At 44.7% G+C, this 11,179-nt stretch overlaps 1 pseudogene; it reads left to right on the forward strand.

The window, feature by feature from the left end:
- Positions 1-2,027: 2,027 nt before the first annotated feature.
- LOC129495645 (60S ribosomal protein L9-like) lies at positions 2,028-6,055 on the forward strand (annotated as a pseudogene).
- Positions 6,056-11,179: the final 5,124 nt, after the last annotated feature.

The raw sequence follows: 11,179 nt of genomic DNA on the forward strand, positions 1-11,179 counted from the left end.
CAGCAACCAGTGTCATGAACCAATTCCTGGAGGCGCCCAGCACAACGTGCACCAGGCTCACCTTGCAATAGTGTGACAAAACAAGATTTCTTTTATTTATTTTTTAAGTACCTTGGCCTGGAAATCCCTGCAGGACCCTGTGGCCTTCCATCACGGCCTGCATTTCCTACCCTCCCCAGCCCCACGTTGGCCTCTCGAGACCCTTCCCCACACCCTCCCTCCACTGCTGCCACAGTGGCCCCCCTGCCGGTCCTCAGACATACCAGGCACCTCTTGAAGGAGAGCCTTCGCATTGTTATTCCCTCTGCCTAGAAGGCTGTTCCCTTCAACAGCCACAGGGCTTAGTCGTTTCTCCAATGCTACCTTCTTCATGTTGCCCTCCTCAACCCTTCTCATTGAAAGTGCAGCCACCTCCTTTCACCCAGAGACGTTTCTCTCCGTGCCAGTTATCGCTTTCCAGCACACTCTATGCTTTACTTGTTTATTATGCTTTATTTTTAATCCCTTTCTGCTCCAAATTAGAATGTAAGTTCATGATCAGCAGGGATTTTCATCTGTTTTAGTCACTGCTGGATCCCAGCTCCTGGAACAGTCCTGGCCCACGACTGCTTGCCATGTAGTGAAGGTGTGAACAAACACACAGAAGGATGGCTTTGACCACGGGCTCTGTAATCGGATAGACTTGGGCTTGAACTTCAGCTCTACCACGGGGAGCTGTCTGACTCAAGGCACATAGATTGGATCTGTACCTATTGGTTACATCATTAAAACAGACTTATTATTACCGTTAAATATAAACCCCATTCTCCTAAAAGACTGACTCACAAGTATCACTCATTTTTACAAATAACCAAACTTTCAAAGAATATGCCACATTGCCCAAACAGGGCTAAGGAGCAGGATTCACTTCTAAGGGGTCAATTCTTTTTGCATCGGGGAAAAGAAACAAAAAAATAAAATAAATAAAATAAAATAAATAAAATAAAATAAAATAAAATAAATAAATAAAATAAAATAAAATAAAATAAAATAATAAAATAAAATAAAATAAAAGTGCATGCATGAATATACTTCACCCAAAGAAAAAGCCTTCACCCTATTTTCTTTTTTAGGAGCAAATCAGGAAATAGTGGTTTCTTTTATATTTCCAACTAAAATCAAATGTCTGTCTTTGGACAATAGAAACTCGGACTGAACCTCAAGGAATGATTTTGCGGCATTCTTGGCCCTGTGAAACCGACCAGATGAGGAGGTGGCTCTCCCACCTGACGAGTCACTTAAACCCACAGGAAAAGTTGCTGGGAACTTTTTCCCGCATGCTTAGACCTACTGTAAATATCTATAGAGTAAATGGCGGGTTTCTCATAATAGTTGTTCCAGGTATTTTTCTAGAAGTAAGAATTAAATATAAGTAGACTATTTTAACTCCATTGGCTCATTCTTCGGACCTTGAAGAGCACTCATTTCTCTACCTGCAGTACAATGACTATTTGTGTGTGTCAATCACCTCACGTCTTGGAACCTCAATTCTGTTTGCCCTCAAATGGGGAGTTGAGTCAGGTAGCACCTAAGGTTCTTACTGGCTCCAACAGTCAGAGATGCTCAGAGATAGTCAGAGACAGTCAGAGACTCAGAGACCTAGAGCATCTCAATCTCCTTTATCCCCCACCCTGGCTCCACCCAGTTCATCACTAAGTCCTATGGGTCTGAGTCTAAAATAGATTTGAAATCTGCTCACCTTTACAGTGAGCACCCCAGTACTCACTGGAGAGCTTCCTCATTGGTCCTTCTCTCTTGTACTTCTCCAACCTCTGCTCCCACAGAAAGGACAGCATGGTCCTTTTGAAATAAAAAAAAAAATGATTCTACTCCTCCACTTAAGCCCTTAAATAGTTTCCTTTTGCACTTAAAACACCATCTCAAATCCTTAGCAGGGACAACAAGATGACACACCATCTGGCAGCACCCCTACCCCCGTCCCCTTCCCCTGCCTCATTTCAGAACCCCTTCCCCTCTTATTTCCACCAGTGCCACATGGCCTGCTCAGGTTCCTGGCTACGTGCTCATGGTTCACACGAGCTGCTACTGTGCAAGCCGCTCAGCCTAACTCTTAGCCTCTGATCCCACAACAAATGTCTTTCTCAAAGATGCCTTCTTGGACTCTTCGTTGTACATTGCGTCCCTCTCAATTCTTTTTCTTGATAACACTTCTTGTACTCTGCAGTTATGCATCCCTCTATGTGTCTCTTTGCTTCATATCCATGTCTCTTTTTAAGCTCTAAGCTCCTCAAGGAGAAGGACAGTGTGGTTCATCCATATATTCAGCACACCGAGGGGTTCTTGGCATATACTTGGCAATTAATAAATATTTTCAGAATAATCGAATGGAAGAATTATCAAGTCCATCTATGAAGGGAGAGACAAGAATATGACTGCTCTTTTCGTTACCATCTTATGAAGTCATTTAAAATAATACACGCAAAGCAATTTGAATCCATAAAGAAACATTTTTTTAAACCAAGGCATTATTCTTTTTCTAATTTAAATTCAATGAGCCAACATACAGTTCATACTTAGTTTCAGATGTAGTGTTCAATAATACACCAGTTGTATATAACAACATGCAGTGCCTCATCACATCACGTGCCCTCCTTCGTGCCCATCACCAAATTACCCCACCTGCCCACTCACCTCCCCTCCAGCAACCCTCAGTTTGTTTTCTGTAGTTGAAAATGTCTCAGGATACCTGGTGGCTCAGTGGTTGAGTGTCTGTCTTCGGCTCAGGTTGTAACCCCAGGGTCCTGGGATCAAGTTCCACATCAGGCTCCCCACAGGGAGCCTGCTTCTCCCTCTGCCTGTGTCTCTGCCTCTCTTTCTGTGTCTCTAATGAATAAATAAATAAAATCTTAAAAAAATTTTTTTAAGTCTCTAATGGTTTCTCTCCCTCTCTGATGACTTCCCATTCAGTCTTCACTCTCTTCTCTTATGGTCCTTTGCACTGTTTCCTATATTCCACCTATGAGTAAAACCATATAACTGTCTTTCTCTGATCGGCTTATTTTGCTTGGAACCCTCCAGTTCCATCCATGTAGGTGTAAATAGTAGATGGCTGAGTAATATTCCATCGTGTATATAGACCACATCTTCTTTATCCATTCCTCTGTCGACGAACATCTGGGCTCTTTCCACAGTTTGGCTATTGTGGACATTGCTACTATGAACATTGGGTTCAGGTGCCCCTTTAGATCATTGCATTTGTATCTTAGGGGTAAATCTTACACCACACACAAGATAAACTCAAAATGGATGGAAGACCTAACTGTGAGACAGGAATCCATCAAAATCCTAGAGGAGAACACAGGCAGCAACCTCTTTGACCTCGGCTGCAGCAACTTCTTACAAGACATGCCTCCAAAAGCAAAGGAATCAAAAGCAAAAACGAACCACTGGGACTTCATCAAGATGAAAACCTTCTGCACAGCAAAGGAAACAGCAAAACTAAAAGGCAACCTAGGGAATGGGAGAAGATATTTTGCAAATGACATACCTGATAAAGGGCAGTATTCTTAAAGTCATTGTTCATAGATTAACTCATCTGTGAGGTAAAGGTCTGTAAAGGTTTTTTTTTTTTTTAAATTTTAACAAAAGAACACACTTATGGACCACATAACAGAGTATCAAAAGATTTGGATTGATATTTTAATGACTCAAAAACTTTGATCATAGCATTACTGAATCTGTGACTTTAACCAAGTCACCTAGCAAAAAAGAGTAAGTATGTGCTTACTATCTTGTATCACCTGCTGAAGAGTGACTGAGGATATAGTAAACACATGCATATTTCCTGTCTCATTGGCATTCGCAGGCTATCTGAAATGAATATATCAAAAAGGGAACCTGCAATTGCCATAACTTTAAGTATCCATTATAAGAAGGGAGTTAACTAGTATTATAATTATTATCAAAACACTGACTAAAATTCATTTTGCATAGTTGTTTTTTTTTTTTAACCTTTTTTAGTTCCCTTATGGCTAGGTTCTCTGAGCTCCCGGTCAATGAGTTAGATAATGAGTAAATTAAAACATGTTATTACAGAAGGTCGGGAATGTGGTGTGACCATTAGAAGGAAAGAAAAATGAAGCAAAGGCCTGGAGACTGATGAAGGTGAGGAGGGAGTCCTAATCCCCTCGGAGTAAGCTTGGCTAGACATGAAGATGCAGCCACAGGAAATGGCATGCTACCAGAATAAACAGGTATGCCCACCTCCATCCCCTGGTTGCCAAAAAATAGAGATAATCGTCCCTGGTCCTAGCAACCAATGAGGAATATTGTGAGAATAAATTAGATACCGTTTTGCTTTGGAGGGAAAGCACTATATAATTTATGATATTGTTATTATAATCATTAGTCATCTTTGTCTAGATTTATGGAGTGACTCATCCTAAATTAAGCCTTCGGAACAATGAGAAGAGGGAAATTTATGAGACCTACAATGATTTTCTAGTCTCATAAAAGATTGTAGTACTTGATTCTTGAGATGTTGAAATATCTCTGCCTCTTAACAGGAGGCTACAGGGACCATCCTTTGATTCATTATTTGTTAAGTCTTTCAGGTCTCCCTCCTTTTGCTCCCCTGGGACTAATAATTCAGCAAGCATTTTAACAGTCACCTTGGCTGTCAATAAATTATTTTAACTTACCTTTACAAGTGCCTGCTATTTCTCTCCTTTTCCTATGAGAATAAAAATATTGCTACTTTTTTATTCCCCATAATTTCTCTACAAACCCACTTAACATCCCGGAAGCACCTATAATATCAAAGCAATGAGCCAGGTGTAGAGACATAAGGAAATAAGATTCTGTCCCTCCCTCAAAGAGCTTATAATTTAGTTGGAGAATATAACTAAGAAGACCAAATCTGGTGGATATTTTTTTTTTTAAAAAAATAACTATCAGGTCACAGGAACTGAATGGATAGAGAATGCGAAAGAGAGGGGAGAGTACGGAGGGCAGATCTGAGGAGGGACCCATCAGATCCATTTTAGGCCCACTGAGCTGAGGTTGATAAGATGTCCAGCAAGAAGCTTGACCCATGGGTCTGGAGTGTGAGAAAGAAGCCAGGACTGGAGACTCCAATTTGGATCTCATCCAAGGAAAAATCCTGAGACTGGGGGACATTCCCAGTGAGAGAATATGAGGTGAGAAGGGAAGACAAGGGAGAGTCTGATGGTTAAAGAAAAAAAGGGCAAGAGATGCTTTCCCTTTGCTGCATCTACTGTGAGAGTGAAGACCATTCTCAGCAATCAGACTGTCACCATTCCAGAAAATGTCAACATCCCCCTGAAGGGACACACTGTGATCATGAAGGGCGGGCCCCAGAGAAACACTGCGAAGGGGCTTCAATCACATCAATGTAGAACTCAGTCTTCTTGGAAAGAAAAACAAGAGGCTCTGAGTTCACAAATGATGTGGAAATGGAAAAGAAGTGGCTACCATTTGCACTGTCTGTAGTCACCCACAGAACACGATCAAGGGCTTTACACTGGGCTATTACAAGGTGAGGTCGGCGTGTGCTCACTTCCCCGTCAATGTTGTTATCCAGGAGAATGGTTCTCTTGTTGAAATCTGAAATTTCTTGGGTGAAAAATACATTTGCAGGGTTCAGATGAGGCCAGGTGTTGCTTGTTCTGTATCTCAAGCCCAAGAAGATGAGTTAATTCTTGAAGGAAAATAACATTGAACTTGTATCAAACTCAGCTCCTTTGACTCAGCAAACGACAACTGTTAAAACAAGGATATCAGAAAATTTTTGGATGGTATCTATGTTTCTGAAAAAGGAACAGTTCAGCAGGGTGGTGAATAAGATCTGAGTTGTCAAGGTACAGAAACAGCAAGACACCAGATGATTTTTCAGACTTATTTGTGATACTTTAAAGGTGCAATAAAAACTATACTGATTTGGGGCAAAAAAAAAAAAAAAAAGAAGAAAGAAAAGAAAAAAGAGGCAAGAGACAAGTCTTTTTTGGGAGAGATCCAAGGGATGAGAAGGGCTAATGAAGAGAAAGGATAGGAAAAGGCAGAAAATGGCAGACAGTGAGGAAGGAAGAGGAATCTTGATGAAGAGCAGAGTGGAAGAGTCAACCTTGGAAATGAGCCTCCTTCCCTCTCTCCAAGCAGCACAATGAGGGGCAGATGCGTGCAGATATACTCTGAGGTGGGACAGAGGAGACTTACAGGACAGATTGTTGGCCATGCAATGGAAAATTAAATTACAAAAGGCTGTGGTGGGGCCGCCTGGGTGGCTCAATAGGTTGAGTGACCAACTCTTGGTGTTGACTCAGGTCATGATCTCAGGGCCATGAGATCGAGCCCCATGTTGGACTCCGTGCTCAGCTTGAGTTTCTCTCTCTCTCTTCCTCTCTCCCTCTGCTCCTCTAAATGAATAAATACATAAACAGAATCTTTTTAAAGACAGAAAAGGAAAGGTTGTACTCCGAGAACACAACAATGTGTAGAGAAAGGAGCACAGATTTTGGCATTGGCCAGGTCTGGATCCAAACCCCAGCTCTTACACTGATGCTCACTGAGATGTTGGACACATGCCTTCTCCAATGGAGCCTCCATCCCATCTTCTGTAGAATGGGAAGCAACAAGGACATCCTCCCTGAGGTCATTTCAAGCACTAAGAGCCCATGGGCAAAGTGCCCCGCTCTGGCCTGGGCCCGGGTAGGGACGAACGATGGGCACAAACTGGTCCGAGAAACAGAACTGAGGTTCTCGCACTTCAGATTCCTAGGCCGCATCCAGAATCAAGAGGTCCAGGATGGGAACCTCATAAATCTGCACGTTCTAACGAGTTCCCAGGGGATGCTGACACCCAGGTCGGGGTAGAGGAAAGATCAAAGGGGCAAGAGACTTCGTTGGCACTGGAACCCAGGTCCCAGAAGAACCGGATCGTACCTCTTGTTCTAGTCATTCTTCCATGGATGCACTTCATTATTTCATCTCCAGAACCTTGGCCACCCTGCCTTGGGAGCACTGGATCTCAGCCCACTGCGCGGCTGGAGTGGTGGGTGCAGAAGCAAAGGCTACCTGCAGCTTCCCTGAAGAGGGAGATAAAGGGGAGCCTGCCACCTGTCCCCCATGTCTGTCCCCAGGGCTTGGAGCCAGGGCCCCCAGGATGGCATCAGCAGTTGAGAGCCAGGCTGAGGCAACAGGGCTTTTTTTTTTTAAGTGGAAACTGTCAAAGTTTATATATTATTTTAATTTTGTTCTGTCTTTTCAATATTGCATGGCCCGAGTGTTTAATATTTCACATGTTTCTCTCTCTCTCTCTCTCTCTCTCTCTCTTTTCATCTTAAATTATCTTTTATTTCTCTTATTCTTTTCCTTGGCCCCAAAGTACCTTTATTGCTAAAAATGATAGTTTATAACCCTTTGCCATGGATCAGATTGTCTCCAAGCAATTTCTTTTCCCGTTTTTTGTTCCTAATTCCTTCCCATTGTATTATTCAGTTATTCCATTCTATTGCATCCATTATTCACTACTTTTTTTTTTCAAAAATTGATTCTGCAGAAATCGAACACCCTCATTTTTCATTTCTTGGTTGGAGTTACTTTAGAAACTCAACTAGATTATGGCTCCTAATGCACTAATGCTCCGCTGAGTGCACGTTGCCCGGCATTTTTATAAGTTCTGAATATAAAGTCAAGTCAAACCCTATTCCTTTTCAAGATTCTCCTTTCATATATCGTTTAAGAAAATTGCTCAACCATCCTGCTTGCTTCTACTTAGTCCCTGACTCATTTCCTCACTGTTGAATGCCCTATCATCCTTCCTACATTTATATTTTCAGCCAAGGAAAGGAAAGTTAACCTGACATTTCGGTGCAGACCATCAGTGACACCATGTTCTGCGTCTGGAGCCTGAGGATGGCAGGGGCATGAAGATGACACCAGTCAATGCGTTAGTCAGCACGAACCCCAGTCTCTCCTCTGCATCAAGGGCCAACTACATCTCACCTGTGATCTTTCTCATCAACAAATTTTTATAATTATTCTCAGCTGCCTTTAACATAGGGAAGCTTAGTCTCTTGCTTTGTGCATAGTCAACACTCAAAACCATGAACCACTGAATGACAAGTGAATGGAATGCAGACCCAACACAGCCCAGTCGTGCCTACTTGCCTAGCTACTGTCTTACCCTCATGCCCCTCTCCTAGGGTTATGGTATTCAGAACTCCCCAGTTCCCCAAACGTGTCAGGCTCACTCATGCCCCCAAACCTTGGCATGGGTCATCCATTCCCACCCTATTTTCTCTGATTAGCACAGCTTTCCTTTCTTCCCCAGAAAGTCGCTCCTGAGCCCCTGCCTGGGTTGGGTGGCCCTCCTCTGAGTGCTGGAAACATCTCAGCTTCTTTGGTCAAACATAGTACTTACAAGGTCACCCGGGTGGCTCAGCGGCTGAGTGTCTGCCTTTGGTTCAGGTCGTGGTCCTGAGGTCCTGGAATCGAGTCTCACCTGCTTCTCCCTCTGCCTGTGTCTCTGCCTCTCGCTCTGTGTTTCTCATGAAGAAACAAAGAAAACTTTTATTAAAAATGTTTTAAAAATAAATAAAAGCAAGGGCTTTGGGAAGCCCGCATGGCACAGTCGGTTAAGCGTGTGACTCTTGGTTAAGGCGCAGGGTTGAGTTGGGTTCCACACTCAGTGAGGAATCTGCTTGAGACTCACTCTTCCCTCTGCCCCTCAGCCCCCCACACGTGATCTCTCTCTCTCTCTCTCTCTCTCTCTCTCTCTCTCTCTCTTTTTCTCAGATAAATAAATAAAGCTTTAAAAAATAAATTAAAGCAAGGGCTGTGTCTCGTGGCATCGTTACAATCCCAGCTTCCCACCTTAATGCTCAAATGGTGGTGCTGGGAATGAGTGAGGATGTGCTGGTATCCAGGTGAGAGGCCAAGATGATTGAGACAGGAAAGTTGCCATGAGCACCGACAGGAGGAGAAAAGTGTGAAATACGACAGGAAGAATTTTGCAGGTGGGACAGCTCATTAGATGCAGGGTGGTGGGAGGGGAAAGTAAAACACGGGCCACCGGGGGCCTGGGAGGATGCTTCCCCCTCTGCCACAAAGGATTTCAGGTGCTTGAGCAGAGGCCTAGGAACTTCATTTCCCAAACGGAACACCAGTAGGCCTCTACCATTTAGCCTATTCTCTAGTGTTTCTAACAGGGAAGAGTATTCTTTAGTGGAGCAAGACAACAACGTAGCCAAGTCAACTTTTAGCAGTTCCAAGTAGCACAGAGGAATATATGGGGAATTTGGGGCCCTTGGTGGGGCTCAGTGGTTGAGCATCGGCATTCGGCTCAGGGCGTGACCCCAGGGTCCCGGGATCGAGTCCCACATCAGGCTCCCTGCATGGAGCCTGCTTCTCCCCCTGCTTGTCTCTCTGGCTCTCTCTGGGTCTCTCATGAATAAATAAATAACATCATATATATATATGTAGATTAAAGATAAAGTCATAGAACCCAAGAGGGGGACGCATGGTGCCCTCAAAACAGAACTGGTCCTCTCATGTCTTTGCGCAGTGGCCTTCCAGCTGCGGGGTCCCATACAGGTACTTCTTGTTTAAGCTCCTGCACAACTGTTAAGCAGGTGAAATTACACCTGCCAACGCCGTTGTCATGTTCCGAGCCTTCTACAAACAACATCTCAACCCTTAATATTTCAGGAACTGATTTCTCCTTTCTGGGGTGATGGGTCCCTGCCCCACTCTCATCTCTCTCTCTCTCTCTCTCTCTCTCTCTCTCTCTCTCTCTCTCTCATTTCAGGTCTGCTCCTGCCATCCGAGTTGTCTCTGCTCGAACGGAAATGTACTCCATAGCGACACCTACCCAGACCCCGGCCCCTGCCTATCCTATCTCAGTGAGAGCCCTGTGACTTAACACGGGTTCCTAACCGCAACCACATCCCATATAAGCTGGAAGAATTTAAAAGCTACGGCTGTCCCATGACCCCCCTTTCTCCATCCCTCTGTAAAGCCCACCTTTCCTCCCAGATCTGGCCTCCGACCTGTCACTCGGCTAACAATCCCCTCCCCCCCTTAATTCTTAGAGCACATGTTTTCTGTAACAATAGAAAATACGTGCTCATCTCAGACATTTTCCGTGGCTGGTTGGCTGGAGGGGCGGTGCCTGGATGAGGGGCTCGCCACATGCTCAGTCACTCCTGCTTACGTGCAGTGGACCCTGTGCATGCAGCACCTTGTCTCTCTCTCTCTGGGATAGATGTTAGGGTGGCATTCCGGAGAACATTGCACAAGAAGCAGGAGGTGCTCCGGCACAGGGCAGGTGCTTCCTACCCTGCAGGTCTGACCCTGATTCAGGTGTGAGCCACCAGAGGGCGAAGGGTCCGTGTCTTCTCATTGTACCCCCAGACGTTGCACCATCACTCTTTATGTGGGAGCCTCCGTGCACCCCCGGCAGCCCAGGAGGCTCGTGGGCTCGTGGGCGAGCAACGCCTCAGTCTCCACCTTTCTTCCCAAGTCCCTGGCTGCACACTCGCGTGCAAGCAAGCAGTCCGGCCTGCGGAGCTGGAGTAAAGCGAGGGGGCAGGAGCCGGGTGCAGGTGCGCGAGGGCTGGCGTCTGCGAGGATGATTACCCTCATCATGGAAGCTGCCAGACGACTTCAGCATATTCTGTGGCATGTAAACTGCCGAGAAAGAACACTGTCAGCAGTGTCATTTCTAACGAGGGAGAAACAATACATGAAACAGGAAAAAAAAAAAAAGATAAAACCCCACCCAGCGGGCCGTGTCCCCTAAATACCCCGGCAGGAGTCTGCGCCTCTCCTCCCCCTTTCGCCCTGTGGCCGGAAGGTGCCCCCTGCCACAATCACTGCCTGACACTGGAGACTAGGGCTTAGAAAAAGTAGAAACCATGAAATCGCCAAGCCCTGGAAATCCAGGTAGCTGCTACACAAGTCCATCTTCTGAGCACCTTCCTGCATTTTGCTCAGAATTCTCATCTATATACGGATAATATTTGTCTGGAGAGTGTCTTGTGGCCTCTCCAGTGATTTTTTTCTTCCTTTTCACATTGTTGGTTTTAATACAGCTTATGATTAAAAAAAAAAAGCAAAAAAATGGTTATCTTGGTTAGAGAAAATTTCTAGCCTGAGCGAA

The sequence above is a fragment of the Nyctereutes procyonoides genome, unplaced genomic scaffold (assembly GCF_905146905.1).
Source record: "Nyctereutes procyonoides isolate TBG_1078 unplaced genomic scaffold, NYPRO_anot_genome, whole genome shotgun sequence".
Lineage (NCBI taxonomy): Eukaryota > Metazoa > Chordata > Mammalia > Carnivora > Canidae > Nyctereutes > Nyctereutes procyonoides.